The sequence below is a fragment of the Lissotriton vulgaris genome, chromosome 1_1 (genome assembly GCF_964263255.1).
Source record: "Lissotriton vulgaris chromosome 1_1, aLisVul1.2, whole genome shotgun sequence".
NCBI classification, from domain to species: Eukaryota; Metazoa; Chordata; class Amphibia; order Caudata; family Salamandridae; genus Lissotriton; species Lissotriton vulgaris.
The window spans coordinates 1,371,147,836-1,371,163,604 of NC_141685.1; the positions used below are offsets into that span (position 1 = coordinate 1,371,147,836).

At 41.0% G+C, this 15,769-nt stretch overlaps 6 non-coding genes across 6 annotated transcripts; all 6 read right to left on the reverse strand.

Moving 5' to 3' along the window:
• Nucleotides 1-342: 342 nt before the first annotated feature.
• TRNAF-AAA (transfer RNA phenylalanine (anticodon AAA)) lies at nt 343-424 on the reverse strand. Its single transcript has one exon. It is a non-coding gene; the product is annotated as a tRNA-Phe (tRNA).
• Nucleotides 425-7,806: 7,382 nt separating this feature from the next.
• TRNAH-GUG (transfer RNA histidin (anticodon GUG)) lies at nt 7,807-7,878 on the reverse strand. The gene has a single exon. It is a non-coding gene; the product is annotated as a tRNA-His (tRNA).
• A 1,289-nt stretch (nt 7,879-9,167) lies between these two features.
• On the reverse strand, nt 9,168-9,249 carry TRNAS-AGA (transfer RNA serine (anticodon AGA)). Its single transcript has one exon. It is a non-coding gene; the product is annotated as a tRNA-Ser (tRNA).
• Nucleotides 9,250-10,747: 1,498 nt separating this feature from the next.
• TRNAH-GUG (transfer RNA histidin (anticodon GUG)) lies at nt 10,748-10,819 on the reverse strand. The gene has a single exon. It is a non-coding gene; the product is annotated as a tRNA-His (tRNA).
• A 1,289-nt stretch (nt 10,820-12,108) lies between these two features.
• TRNAP-AGG (transfer RNA proline (anticodon AGG)) lies at nt 12,109-12,190 on the reverse strand. The gene has a single exon. It is a non-coding gene; the product is annotated as a tRNA-Pro (tRNA).
• Nucleotides 12,191-15,046: 2,856 nt separating this feature from the next.
• TRNAS-AGA (transfer RNA serine (anticodon AGA)) lies at nt 15,047-15,128 on the reverse strand. Its single transcript has one exon. It is a non-coding gene; the product is annotated as a tRNA-Ser (tRNA).
• Between the last annotated feature and the right edge of the window lie 641 nt (nt 15,129-15,769).

Genomic DNA, 15,769 nt, shown 5'->3' on the forward strand with positions numbered 1-15,769 from the left:
TAACACGGGGAGAATAGAAAAGAAAATGCAGTTTTATGAAGTGTGTTTGCCTAATCCAGCTAGCACTTTTATTTTATTTCTCTATTTGCTTCTTTTATTGGTAAAGTAAGTTTCAAGTGCATGCACAGGTATGACCGAGAGAGCCAGGGTATAATAATTTGAAGCGTTTGCACCAGCGCTAATGAAGGACGAGAGTTATAGCAAAGATATGAAAGGGGGAGCGATAATAAATATGTGATATGGCAATAGTGACACCAAAATAAGCCACCTATTTATAAAACTGACATGGAAGAAATACTAAAGGTTAACTTCTGAAATTGTAGCCGATGTTAAAAAGATTCTCGTTGTCGGCAGGATTCGAACCTGCACGGGGAGACCCCAATGGATTTTTAGTCCATCGCCTTAACCACTCGGCCACAACAACTGACTGTAAGGCATGTGCACATAATCTGTATGCAAGTTTTCAAGGTGTCCCACAGCAAATTCCTGATATTCTACAATGCACTTTTTAAAAATAATGTTTTTTTCAGCAGGCACATTCTCTCCTAAAAACAAAAATTGCATGCGTATATCTCTAGTTTGGAATACCATAGGCTTGCATGCATACTCTCATGGGTCACTCAAGTTTTTTGGACCCTATTGCACTCTGTTTTCGTGCTGCTTTTAGTATATGGCCCATATTACTGAAGTCTACCATCTTTGAGTATTTGAGGCTCCTTTGTAAGTGCTTTATATTTTTTCCTTGAAGAGCTATATAATAAAGGGGTCCGGGAAAGATTGCATTTATGGAAGATAAAAGAAGGCCCACTTGTCTCACCAAATGCTGTAGAGAAACCTGATGTTTTACTCATGTTATCCTTAGTTCGTTTTTGTTAGACCTTGCATTCTTAAGGTGGTCCCAACCCCACCTTATTGCTTTTCACCTCCGCATTTTGCTGTATCTTTTTGTTGGCCTTAGGACTCTGATCACTTTATCGCTACTAATCAGTGCTGAAGTGCACGTGCTTCTTCCCTAATCATGTGTATAATTGGAGTATACCTGACTGACAGATTTAATTTACTTGAAAGCCCCTTGTAAAGTGGTATACCATATACCCAGGGACTGATTGTGCCGCCCAAAGATATAGCATTTCAAACCTGTCTCAAGCCTGCTACTGCAGTGCCTGTGCTGCAGTGTACTGCCACTTCGACTTGGCATTTGAAACTACTTGCCAAGCCTTAAACTTCAATTTTATTACATATCAGTAACCCCTAAGGTAGGCCCTAGGTAGTCCTAGGGGCATCATGCTATGTAAGTAAAAGGTAAGACATGTACTGTGGTAGTTTGTATGTCCTAGTAGTATCAAACAGTCTATTACATTTTTCACTACTGTGAGGTCTGCCCCTCTCATAGGTTAGCATTGGGTATTCCCTTATACTTCTTGGGGGGTAATTCCATATCAGAGAGGAGAAGCTTTATTTATTTATTGATAAATCCTATCTACTGGTGAGGTTGGATTTAATCTTACTATTGTATAAATGCCATTTTTAGAGAGTGAGCATTTCTCTGCACTTACTGCTCTATTTGCATGAAAACCTGTCTTCAATTGACGTCTGGATTGGGCTGCAAGACAGCTACATATGTGCATTCCCTGTAGACAGCCACAACACATGTCACTCAACTGCAACTGCATTCATCTGCATTCTGATTGGCCTGGGGGAGAGCTCCGCTCCCCTTACCGCAAATATGTTCAATAACGATAATTTATGTCAGTAAGTACAGTATACTTACATCTTATAATCATGTGTGTTTAAATAATTTGTCGTTAGATCGTTTAAATATTGAAAAGGATCTGTTTTTAATAGACATTTTACAAAAACAACTGGTACATTTGGGAATTCTGTAAAGGAAAAACCCAACTGCCGTGACATTGCCAACCACAATGCCGTGACTCGGATTCGAACCGAGGTTGCTGCGGCCACAACGCAAAGTACTAACCACTTTATGATCACGGCAAGCTACTTGGGCTCAATAACGTACAGTGACATGAAGAAATTATAATTCGGAACACTCAGGGCTACTCCTGTGATAGGCTGAATGTGTTCATTGCTTCCTCATTCCTTATACAAAGGCTTTATCTCCTCAGTGGTTGATAGGCTGAAACCGTTTCCTGGCCGCCTGCTTGTGAACTGGCAGGAGTCAAAGATCACACATACACTGGTGGGCCTGTGATGGGACACCAATGCAGAGAAACACACCTGGCGCAGATATTCTATTCTGTTTATTAGAACTGCATCTCCCCTGTACCTCCTCAAGCCATCTGTATGTGAAGCAAGAAAGAGTTAAGGAACGGTCCATCTACACTTTTATTGGGAGGATGCTGCCGTGAGCTCCTCCCAGCTAATCACACAAACAGCAGTAAAGCAAGATAACTACACAGTTAGGGGGGACTGCATGGTTAGGTTTTTGAGGAATTATTGAAACTGACCTCAGTGACCCATAATCAGATCTGTGGCTAATGACTGCATGCCTAATTATGATAAAGCAAGCACCATGGCTCGTAGGGGCCCCACAACACACTTTTCTTAGCTCATTGAATTAAAGTATAAACTTCTGCCATGTGTGAGTGGTAAAGGCTTGTTAATTTTGTTGCTTTTCAAATTCACGTCTGACAACAAGACGAAGGAACATTGGGGCATCAGACGCTTTGGAAAGTAGCCACCAACCACAGAGAAAGAGAGAAAGAGGGAAAAGACAGTATGAGGTGTGGAGAAAACAGCAGCAGGTACAAGGAGCTCAAATGAGATTAATGACGCCTAAATAGAGCAGGTAAAGGAACAGTTACACATCTAAGAAAAGGGAAAGAAAAGACTAGGAAAAAACACAGAAAGAGCTTGTAGATGAAATTCTCTTCCAGGAACAGCAGGTTAAGAGAAATTACACAGGGAGCAGTTAAGCTTGTAACACGGGGGAGAATAGAAAAGAAAATGCAGTTTTATGAAGTGTGTTTGCCTAATCCAGCTAGCACTTTTATTTTATTTCTCTATTTGCTTATTTTATTGGTAAAGTAAGTTTCAAGTGCATGCACAGGTATGACCGAGAGAGCCAGGGTATAATAATTTGAAGCGTTTGCACCAGCGCTAATGAAGGACGAGAGTTATAGCAAAGATATGAAAGGGGGAGCGATAATAAATATGTGATATGGCAATAGTGACACCAAAATAAGCCACCTATTTATAAAACTGACATGGAAGAAATACTAAAGGTTAACTTCTGAAATTGTAGCCGATGTTAAAAAGATTCTCGTTGTCGGCAGGATTCGAACCTGCGCGGGGAGACCCCAAAGGATTTCTAGTCCATCGCCTTAACCACTCAGCCACAACAACTGACTTTAAGGCGTGTGCACATAATCTGTATGCAAGTTTTCAAGGTGTCCCACAGCAAATTCCTGATATTCTGCAATGCACTTTTTAAAAATAATGTTTTTTTCAGCAGGCACATTCTCTCCTAAAAACAAAAATTGCATGCGTATATCTCTAGTTTGGAATACCATAGGCTTGCATTCATACTCTCATGGGTCACTCAAGTTTTTTGGACCCTATTGCACTCTGTTTTCGTGCTGCTTTTAGTATATGGCCCATATTACAGAAGTCTACCATCTTTGAGTATTTGAGGCTCCTTTGTAAGTGCTTTATATTTTTTCCTTGAAGAGCTATATAATAAAGGGGTCCGGGAAAGATTGCATTTATGGAAGATAAAAGAAGGCCCACTTGTCTCACCAAATGCTGTAGAGAAACCTGATGTTTTACTCATGTTATCCTTAGTTCGTTTTTGTTAGACCTTGCATTCTTAAGGTGGTCCCAACCCCACCTTATTGCTTTTCACCTCCGCATTTTGCTGTATCTTTTTGTTGGCCTTAGGACTCTGATCACTTTATCGCTACTAATCAGTGCTGAAGTGCACGTGCTTCTTCCCTAATCATGTGTATAATTGGAGTATACCTGACTGACAGATTTAATTTACTTGAAAGCCCCTTGTAAAGTGGTATACCATATACCCATGGACTGATTGTGCCGCCCAAAGAAATAGCATTTCAAACCTGTCTCAAGCCTGCTACTGCAGTGCCTGTGCTGCAGTGTACTGCCACTTCGACTTGGCATTTAAAACTACTTGCCAAGCCTTAAACTCCAATTTTATTACATATCAGTAACCCCTAAGGTAGGCCCTAAGTAGTCCTAGGGGCATCATGCTATGCAAGGAAAAGGTAAGACATGTACTGTGGTAGTTTGTATGTCCTAGTAGTATCAAACAGTCTATTACATTTTTCACTACTGTGAGGTCTGCCCCTCTCATAGGTTAGCATTGGGTATTCCCTTATACTTTTTGGGGGGTAATTCCATATCAGAGAGGAGAAGCTTTATTTATTTATTGATAAATCCTATCTACTGGTGAGGTTGGATTTAATCTTACTATTGTATAAATGCCATTTTTAGAGAGTGAGCATTTCTCTGCACTTACTGCTCTATTTGCATGAAAACCTGTCTTCAATTGACGTCTGGATTGGGCTGCGAGACAGCTACATATGTGCATTCCCTGTAGACAGCCACAACACAGGTCACTCAACTGCAACTGCATTCATCTGCATTCTGATTGGCCTGGGGGAGAGCTCCGCTCCCCTTACCGCAAAAATGTTCAAGAACGATAATTTATGTCAGTAAGTACAGTATACCTACATCTTATAATCATGTGTGTTTAAATAATTTGTCGTTAGATCGTTTAAATATTGAAAAGGATCTGTTTTTAATAGACATTTTACAAAAACAACTGGTACATTTGGGAATTCTGTAAAGGAAAAACCCAACTGCCGTGACATTGCCAACCACAATGCCGTGACTCGGATTCGAACCGAGGTTGCTGCGGCCACAACGCAGAGTACTAACCACTATATGATCACGGCAAGCTACTTGGGCTCAATAACGGACAGAGACATGAAGAAATTATAATTCGGAACACTCAGGGCTACTCCTGTGATAGGCTGAATGTGTTCATTGCTTCCTCATTCCTTATACAAAGGCTTTATCTCCTCAGTGGTTGATAGGCTGAAACCGTTTCCTGGCCGCCTGCTTGTGAACTGGCAGGAGTCAAAGATCACACATACACTGGTGGGCCTGTGATGGGACACCAATGCAGAGAAACACACCGGGCGCAGATATTCTATTCTGTTTATTAGACCTGCATCTCCCCTGTACCTCCTCAAGCCATCTGTATGTGAAGCAAGAAAGAGTTAAGGAACGGTCCATCTACACTTTTATTGGGAGGATGCTGCCGTGAGCTCCTCCCAGCTAATCACACAAACAGCAGTAAAGCAAGATAACTACACAGTTAGGGGGGACTGCATGGTTAGGTTTTTGAGGAATTATTGAAACTGACCTCAGTGACCCATAATCAGATCTGTGGCTAATGACTGCATGCCTAATTATGATAAAGCAAGCACCATGGCTCGTAGGGGCCCCACAACACACTTTTCTTAGCTCATTGAATTAAAGTATAAACTTCTGCCATGTGTGAGTGGTAAAGGCTTGTTAATTTTGTTGCTTTTCAAATTCACGTCTGACAACAAGACGAAGGAACATTGGGGCATCAGACGCTTTGGAAAGTAGCCACCAACTGCAGAGAAATAGAGAAAGAGGGAAAAGACAGTATGAGGTGTGGAGAAAACAGCAGCAGGTACAAGGAGCTCAAATGAGATTAATGACGCCTAAATAGAGCACGTAAAGGAACAGTTACACATCTAAGAAAAGGGAAAGAAAGACTAGGAAAAAACACAGAAAGAGCTTGTAGATGAAATTCTCTTCCAGGAACAGCAGGTTAAGAGAAATTACACAGGGAGCAGTTAAGCTTGTAACACGGGGGAGAATAGAAAAGAAAATGCAGTTTTATGAAGTGTGTTTGCCAAATCCAGCTAGCACTTTTATTTTATTTCTCTATTTGCTTATTTTATTGGTAAAGTAAGTTTCAAGTGCATGCACAGGTATGACCGAGAGAGCCAGGGTATAATAATTTGAAGCGTTTGCACCAGCGCTAATGAAGGACGAGAGTTATAGCAAAGATATGAAAGGGGGAGCGATAATAAATATGTGATATGGCAATAGTGACACCAAAATAAGCCACCTATTTATAAAACTGACATGGAAGAAATACTAAAGGTTAACTTCTGAAATTGTAGCCGATGTTAAAAAGATTCTCGTTGTCGGCAGGATTCGAACCTGAGCGGGGAGACCCCAATGGATTTCTAGTCCATCGCCTTAACCACTCAGCCACAACAACTGACTTTAAGGCGTGTGCACATAATCTGTATGCAAGTTTTCAAGGTGTCCCACAGCAAATTCCTAATATTCTGCAATGCACTTTTTAAAAATAATGTTTTTTTCAGCAGGCACATTCTCTCCTAAAAACAAAAATTGCATGCGTATATCTCTAGTTTGGAATACCATAGGCTTGCATTTATACTCTCATGGGTCACTCAAGTTTTTTGGACCCTATTGCACTCTGTTTTCGTGCTGCTTTTAGTATATGGCCCATATTACAGAAGTCTACCATCTTTGAGTATTTGAGGCTCCTTTGTAAGTGCTTTATATTTTTTCCTTGAAGAGCTATATAATAAAGTGGTCCGGGAAAGATTGCATTTATGGAAGATAAAAGAAGGCCCACTTGTCTCACCAAATGCTGTAGAGAAACCTGATGTTTTACTCATGTTATCCTTAGTTCGTTTTTGTTAGACCTTGCATTCTTAAGGTGGTCCCAACCCCACCTTATTGCTTTTCACCTCCGCATTTTGCTGTATCTTTTTGTTGGCCTTAGGGCTCTGATCACTTTATCGCTACTAATCAGTGCTGAAGTGCACGTGCTTCTTCCCTAATCATGTGTATAATTGGAGTATACCTGACTGACAGATTTAATTTACTTGAAAGCCCCTTGTAAAGTGGTATACCATATACCCAGGGACTGATTGTGCCGCCCAAAGAAATAGCATTTCAAACCTGTCTCAAGCCTGCTACTGCAGTGCCTGTGCTGCAGTGTACTGCCACTTCGACTTGGCATTTAAAACTACTTGCCAAGCCTTAAACTCCAATTTTATTACATATCAGTAACCCCTAAGGTAGGCCCTAAGTAGTCCTAGGGGCATGATGCTATGCAAGTAAAAGGTAAGACATGTACTGTGGTAGTTTGTATGTCCTAGTAGTATCAAACAGTCTATTACATTTTTCACTACTGTGAGGTCTGCCAATCTCATAGGTTAGCATTGGGTATTCCCTTATACTTTTTGGGGGGTAATTCCATATCAGAGAGGAGAAGCTTTATTTATTTATTGATAAATCCTATCTACTGGTGAGTTTGGATTTAATCTTACTATTGTATAAATGCCATTTTTAGAGAGTGAGCATTTCTCTGCACTTACTGCTCTATTTGCATGAAAACCTGTCTTCAATTGACGTCTGGATTGGGCTGCAAATCAGCTACATATGTGCATTCCCTGTAGACAGCCACAACACAGGTCACTCAACTGCAACTGCATTCATCTGCGTTCTGATTGGCCTGGGGGAGAGCTCCGCTCCCCTTACCGCAAATATGTTCAAGAACGATATTTTATGTCAGTTAGTACAGTATACCTACATCTTATAATCATGTGTGTTTAAATAATTTGTCGTTAGATCGTTTAAATATTGAAAAGGATCTGTTTTTAATAGACATTTTACAAAAACAACTGGTACATTCGGGAATTCTGTAAAGGAAAAACCCAACTGCCGTGACATTGCCAACCACAATGCCGTGACTCGGATTCGAACCGAGGTTGCTGCGGCCACAACGCAGAGTACTAACCACTATACGATCACGGCGAGCTACTTGGGCTCAATAACGTACAGTGACATGAAGAAATTATAATTCGGAACACTCAGGGCTACTCCTGTGATAGGCTGAATGTGTTCATTGCTTCCTCATTCCTTATACAAAGGCTTTATCTCCTCAGTGGTTGATAGGCTGAAACCGTTTCCTGGCCGCCTGCTTGTGAACTGGCAGGAGTCAAAGATCACACATACACTGGTGGGCCTGTAATGGGACACCAATGCAGAGAAACACACCTGGCGCAGATATTCTATTCTGTTTATTAGACCTGCATCTCCCCTGTACCTCCTCAAGCCATCTGTATGTGAAGCAAGAAAGAGTTAAGTAACGGTCCATCTACACTTTTATTGGGAGGATGCTGCCGTGAGCTCCTCCCAGCTAATCACACAAACAGCAGTAAAGCAAGATAACTACACAGTTAGGGGGGACTGCATGGTTAGGTTTTTGAGGAATTATTGAAACTGACCTCAGTGACCCATAATCAGAGCTGTGGCTAATGACTGCATGCCTAATTATGATGAAGCAAGCACCATGGCTCGTAGGGGCCCCACAACACACTTTTCTTAGCTCATTGAATTAAAGTATAAACTTCTGCCATGTGTGAGTGGTAAAGGCTTGTTAATTTTGTTGCTTTTCAAATTCACGTCTGACAACAAGATGAAGGAACATTGGGGCATCAGATGCTTTGGAAAGTAGCCACCAACCGCAGAGAAAGAGAGAAAGAGGGAAAAGACAGTATGAGGTGTGGAGAAAACAGCAGCAGGTACAAGGAGCTCAAATGAGATTAATGGCGCCTAAATAGAGCACGTAACGGAACGGTTACAAATCTAAGAAAAGGGAAAGAAAAGACTAGGAAAAAACACAGAAAGAGCTTGTAGATGAAATTCTCTTCCAGGAACAGCAGGTTAAGAGAAATTACACAGGGAGCAGTTAAGCTTGTAACATGGGGGAGAATAGAAAAGAAAATGCAGTTTTATGAAGTGTGTTTGCCTAATCCAGCTAGCACTTTTATTTTATTTCTCTATTTGCTTATTTTATTGGTAAAGTAAGTTTCAAGTGCATGCACAGGTATGACCGAGAGAGCCAGGGTATAATAATTTGAAGCGTTTGCACCAGCGCTAATGAAGGACGAGAGTTATAGCAAAGATATGAAAGGGGGAGCGATAATAAATAGGTGTTATGGCAATAGTGACACCAAAATAAGCCACCTATTTATAAAACTGACATGGAAGAAATACTAAAGGTTAACTTCTGAAATTGTAGCCGATGTTAAAAAGATTCTCGTTGTCGGCAGGATTCGAACCTGCGCGGGGAGACCCCAATGGATTTCTAGTCCATCGCCTTAACCACTCAGCCACAACAACTGACTGTAAGGCGGGTGCACATAATCTGTATGCAAGTTTTCAAGGTGTCCCACAGCAAATTCCTGATATTCTGCAATGCACTTTTTAAAAATAATGTTTTTTTCAGCAGGCACATTCTCTCCTAAAAACAAAAATTGCATGCGTATATCTCTAGTTTGGAATACCATAGGCTTGCATGCATACTCTCATGGGTCACTCAAGTTTTTTGGACCCTATTGCACTCTGTTTTCGTGCTGCTTTTAGTATATGGCCCATATTACAGAAGTCTACCATCTTTGAGTATTTGAGACTCCTTTGTAAGTGCTTTATATTTTTTCCTTGAAGAGCTATATAATAAAGGGGTCCGGGAAAGATTGCATTTATGGAAGATAAAAGAAGGCCCACTTGTCTCACCAAATGCTGTAGAGAAACCTGATGTTTTACTCATGTTATCCTTAGTTCGTTTTTGTTAGACCTTGCATTCTTAAGGTGGTCCCAACCCCACCTTATTGCTTTTCACCTCCGCATTTTGCTGTATCTTTTTGTTGGCCTTAGGACTCTGATCACTTTATTGCTACTAATCAGTGCTGAAGTGCACGTGCTTCTTCCCTAATCATGTGTATAATTGGAGTATACCTAACTGACAGATTTAATTTACTTGAAAGCCCCTTGTAAAGTGGTATACCATATACCCAGGGACTGATTGTGCCGCCCAAAGAAATAGCATTTCAAACCTGTCTCAAGCCTGCTACTGCAGTGCCTGTGTTGCAGTGTACTGCAACTTCGACTTGGCATTTTAAACTACTTGCCAAGCCTTAAACTCCAATTTTATTACATATCAGTAACCCCTAAGGTAGGCCCTAGGTAGTCCTAGGGACATCATGCTATGTAAGTAAAAGGTAAGACATGTACTGTGGTAGTTTGTATGTCCTAGTAGTATCAAACAGTCTATTACATTTTTCACTACTGTGAGGTCTGCCCCTCTCATAGGTTAGCATTGGGTATTCCCTTATACTTTTTGGGGGGTAATTCCATATCAGAGAGGAGAAGCTTTATTTATTTATTGATAAATCCTATCTACTGGTGAGGTTGGATTTAATCTTACTATTGTATAAATGCCATTTTTAGAGAGTGAGCATTTCTCTGCACTTACTGCTCTATTTGCATGAAAACCTGTCTTCAATTGACGTCTGGATTGGGCTGCGAGACAGCTACATATGTGCATTCCCTGTAGACAGCCACAACACAGGTCACTCAACTGCAACTGCATTCATCTGCATTCTGATTGGCCTGGGGGAGAGCTCCGCTCCCCTTACCGCAAATATGTTCAAGAACGATAATTTATGTCAGTTAGTACAGTATACCTACATCTTATAATCATGTGTGTTTAAATAATTTGTCGTTAGATCGTTTAAATATTGAAAAGGATCTGTTTTAATAAACATTTTACAAAAACAACTGGTACATTTGGGAATTCTGTAAAGGAAAAACCCAACTGCCATGACATTGCCAACCACAATGCCATGACTCGGAATCGAACCGAGGTTGCTGCGGCCACAACGCAGAGTACTAACCACTATACGATCACGGCGAGCTACTTGGGCTCAATAACGTACAGTAACATGAAGAAATTATAATTCGGAACACTCAGGGCTACTCCTGTGATAGGCTGAATGTGTTCATTGCTTCCTCATTCCTTATACAAAGGCTTTATCTCCTCAGTGGTTGATAGGCTGAAACCGTTTCCTGGCCGCCTGCTTGTGAACTGGCAGGAGTCAAAGATCACACATACACTGGTGGGCCTGTGATGGGACACCAATGCAGAGAAACACACCTGGCACAGATATTCTATTCTGTTTATTAGACCTGCATCTCCCCTGTACCTCCTCAAGCCATCTGTATGTGAAGCAAGAAAGAGTTAAGGAACGGTCCATCTACACTTTTATTGGGAGGATGCTGCCGTGAGCTCCTCCCAGCTAATCACACAAACAGCAGTAAAGCAAGATAACTACACATTTAGGGGGGACTGCATGGTTAGGTTTTTGAGGAATTATTGAAACTGACCTCAGTGACCCATAATCAGAGCTGTGGCTAATGACTGCATGCCTAATTATGATAAAGCAAGCACCATGGCTCGTAGGGGCCCCACAACACACTTTTCTTAGCTCATTGAATTAAAGTATAAACTTCTGCCATGTGTGAGTGGTAAAGGCTTGTTAATTTTGTTGCTTTTCAAATTCACGTCTGACAACAAGACGAAGGAACATTGGGGCATCAGACGCTTTGGAAAGTAGCCACCAACCGCAGAGAAAGAGAGAAAGAGGGAAAAGACAGTATGAGGTGTGGAGAAAACAGCAGCAGGTACAAGGAGCTTAAATGAGATTAATGGCGCCTAAATAGAGCACGTAAAGGAACAGTTACACATCTAAGAAAAGGGAAAGAAAAGACTAGGAAAAAACACAGAAAGAGCTTGTAGATGAAATTCTCTTCCAGGAACAGCAGGTTAAGAGAAATTACACAGGGAGCAGTTAAGCTTGTAACACGGGGAAGAATAGAAAAGAAAACGCAGTTTTATGAAGTGTGTTTGCCTAATCCAGCTAGCACTTTTATTTAATTTCTCTATTTGCTTCTTTTATTGGTAAGGTAAGTTTCAAGTGCATGCACAGGTATGACCGAGAGAGCCAAGGTATAATAATTTGAAGCGTTTGCAGCAGCGCTAATGAAGGACGAGAGTTATAGCAAAGATATGAAAGGGGGAGCGATAATAAATATGTGATATGGCAATAGTGACACCAAAATAAGCCACCTATTTATAAAACTGACATGGAAGAAATACTAAAGGTTAACTTCTGAAATTGTAGCCGATGTTAAAAAGATTCTCATTGTCGGCAGGATTCGAACTTGCGCGGGGAGAACCCAATGGATTCCTAGTCCATCGCCTTACCCACTCGGCCACAACAACTGACTGTAAGGCGTGTGCACATAATCTGTATGCGTTTTCAAGGTGTCCCACAGCAAATTCCTGATATTCTGCAATGCACTTTTTAAAAATAATGTTTTTTTCAGCAGGCACATTCTCTCCTAAAAACAAAAATTGCATGTGTATATCTCTAGTTTGGAATACCATAGGCTTGCATGCATACTCTCATGGGTCACTCAAGTTTTTTGGACCCTATTGCACTCTGTTTTCGTGCTTCTTTTAGTATATGGCCCATATTACAGAAGTCTACCATCTTTGAGTATTTGAGGCTCCTTTGTAAGTGCTTTATATTTTTTCCTTGAAGAGCTATATAATAAAGGGGTCCGGGAAAGATTGCATTTATGGAAGATAAAAGAAGGCCCACTTGTCTCACCAAATGCTGTAGAGAAACCTGATGTTTTACTCATGTTATCCTTAGTTCGTTTTTGTTAGACCTTGCATTCTTAAGGTGGTCCCAACCCCACCTTATTGCTTTTCACCTCCGCATTTTGCTGTATCTTTTTGTTGGCCTTTGGACTCTGATCACTTTATCGCTACTAATCAGTGCTGAAGTGCACGTGCTTCGTCCCTAATCATGTGTATAATTGGAGTATACCTGACTGACATTTAATTTACTTGAAAGCCCCTTGTAAAGTGGTATACCATATACCCAGGGACTGATTGTGCCGCCCAAAGAAATAGCATTTCAAACCTGTCTCAAGCCTGCTACTGCAGTGCCTGTGCTGCAGTGTACTGCCACTTCGACTTGGCATTTAAAACTACTTGCCAAGCCTTAAACTCCAATTTTATTACATATCAGTAACCCCTAAGGTAGGCCCTAGGTAGTCCTAGGGGCATCATGCTATGTAAGTAAAAGGTAAGACATGTACTGTGGTAGTTTGTATGTCCTAGTAGTATCAAACAGTCTATTACATTTTTCACTACTGTGAGGTCTGCCCCTCTCATAGGTTAGCATTGGGTATTCCCTTATACTTTTTGGGGGGTAATTCCATATCAGAGAGGAGAAGCTTTATTTATTTATTGATAAATCCTATCTACTGGTGAGGTTGGATTTAATCTTACTATTGTATAAATGCCATTTTTAGAGAGTGAGCATTTCTCTGCACTTACTGCTCTATTTGCATTGAAACCTGTCTTCGATTGACATCTGGATTGGGCTGCGAGACAGCTACATATGTGCATTCCCTGTAGACAGCCACAACACAGGTCACTCAACTGCAACTGCATTCATCTGCATTCTGATTGGCCTGGGGGAGAGCTCCGCTCCCCTTACCGCAAATATGTTCAAGAACGATAATTTATGTCAGTAAGTACAGTATACCTACATCTTATAATCATGTGTGTTTAAATAATTTGTCGTTAGATCATTTAAATATTGAAAAGGATCTGTTTTTAACAGACATTTTACAAAAACAACTGGTACATTTGGGAATTCTGTAAAGGAAAAACCCAACTGCCGTGACATTGCCAACCACAATGCCGTGACTCAGATTCGAACCGAGGTTGCTGCGGCCACAATGCAGAGTACTAACCACTATACGATCACGGCGAGCTACTTGGACTCAATAACGTACAGTGACATGAAGAAATTATTATTCGGAACACCCAGGGCTAGTCCTGTGATAGGCTGAATGTGTTCATTGCTTCCTCATTCCTTATACAAAGGCTTTATCTCCTCAGTGGTTGATAGGCTGAAACCGTTTCCTGGCCGCCTGCTTGTGAACTGGCAGGAGTCAAAGATCACACATACACTGGTGGGCCTGTGATGGGACACCAATGCAGAGAAACACACATGTAGCAGATATTCTATTCTGTTTATTAGACCTGCATCTCCCCTGTACCTCCTCAAGCCATCTGTATGTGAAGCAAGAAAGAGTTAAGGAACGGTCCATCTACACTTTTATTGGGAGGATGCTGCCGTGAGCTCCTCCCAGCTAATCACACAAACAGCAGTAAAGCAAGATAACTACACAGTTAGGGGGGACTGCATGGTTAGGTTTTTGAGGAATTATTGAAACTGACCTCAGTGACCCATAATCAGAGCTGTGGCTAATGACTGCATGCCTAATTATGATAAAGCAAGCACCATGGCTCGTAGGGGCCCCACAACACACTTTTCTTAGCTCATTGAATTAAAGTATAAACTTCTGCCATGTGTGAGTGGTAAAGGCTTGTTAATTTTGTTGCTTTTCAAATTCACGTCTGACAACAAGACGAAGGAACATTGGGGCATCAGACGCTTTGGAAAGTAGCCACCAACCGCAGAGAAAGAGAGAAAGAGGGAAAAGACAGTATGAGGTGTGGAGAAAACAGCAGCAGGTACAAGGAGCTCAAATGAGATTAATGGCGCCTAAATAGAGCACGTAAAGGAACAGTTACAAATCTAAGAAAAGGGAAAGAAAAGACTAGGAAAAAACACAGAAAGAGCTTGTAGATGAAATTCTCTTCCAGGAACAGCAGGTTAAGAGAAATTACACAGGGAGCAGTTAAGCTTGTAACACGGGGGAGAATAGAAAAGAAAATGCAGTTTTATGAAGTGTGTTTGCCTAATCCAGCTAGCACTTTTATTTTATTTCTCTATTTGCTTCTTTTATTGGTAAAGTAAGTTTCAAGTGCATGCACAGGTATGACCGAGAGAGTCAGGGCATAATAATTTGAAGCGTTTGCACCAGCGCTAATGAAGGACGAGAGTTATAGCAAAGATATGAAAGGGGGAGCGATAATAAATATGTGATATGGCAATAGTGACACCAAAATAAGCCACCTATTTATAAAACTGACATGGAAGAAATACTAAAGGTTAACTTCTGAAATTGTAGCCGATGTTAAAAAGAATCTCGTTGTTGGCAGGATTCGAACCTACGCGGGGAGACCCCAATGGATTTCTAGTCCATCGCCTTAACCACTCAGCCACAACAACTGAGTGTAAGGCGTGTGCACATAATCTGTATGCAAGTTTTCAAGGTATCCCACAGCAAATTCCTGATATTCTGCAATGCACTTTTTAAAAATAATGTTTTTTTCAGCAGGCACATTCTCTCCTAAAAACAAAAATTGCATGCGTATATCTCTAGTTTGGAATACCATAGGCTTGCATGCATACTCTCATGGGTCACTCAAGTTTTTGGGACCCTATTGCACTCTGTTTTCGTGCTTCTTTTAGTGTATGGCCCATATTACAGAAGTCTACCATCTTAGAGCATTTGAGGCTCCTTTGTAAGTGCTTTATATTTTTTCCTTGAAGAGCTATATAATAAAGGGGTCCGGGAAAGATTGCATTTATGGAAGATAAAAGAAGGCCCACTTGTCCCACCAAATGCTGTAGAGAAACCTGATGTTTTACTCATGTTATCCTTAGTTCGTTTTTGTTAGACCTTGCATTCTTAAGGTGGTCCCAACCCCACCTTATTGCTTTTCACCTCCGCATTTTGCTGTATCTTTTTGTTGGCCTTAGGACTCTGATCACTTTATCGCTATTAATCAGTGCTGAAGTGCACGTGCTTCTTCCCTAATCATGTGTATAATTGGAGTATACCTGACTGACAGATTTAATTTACTTGA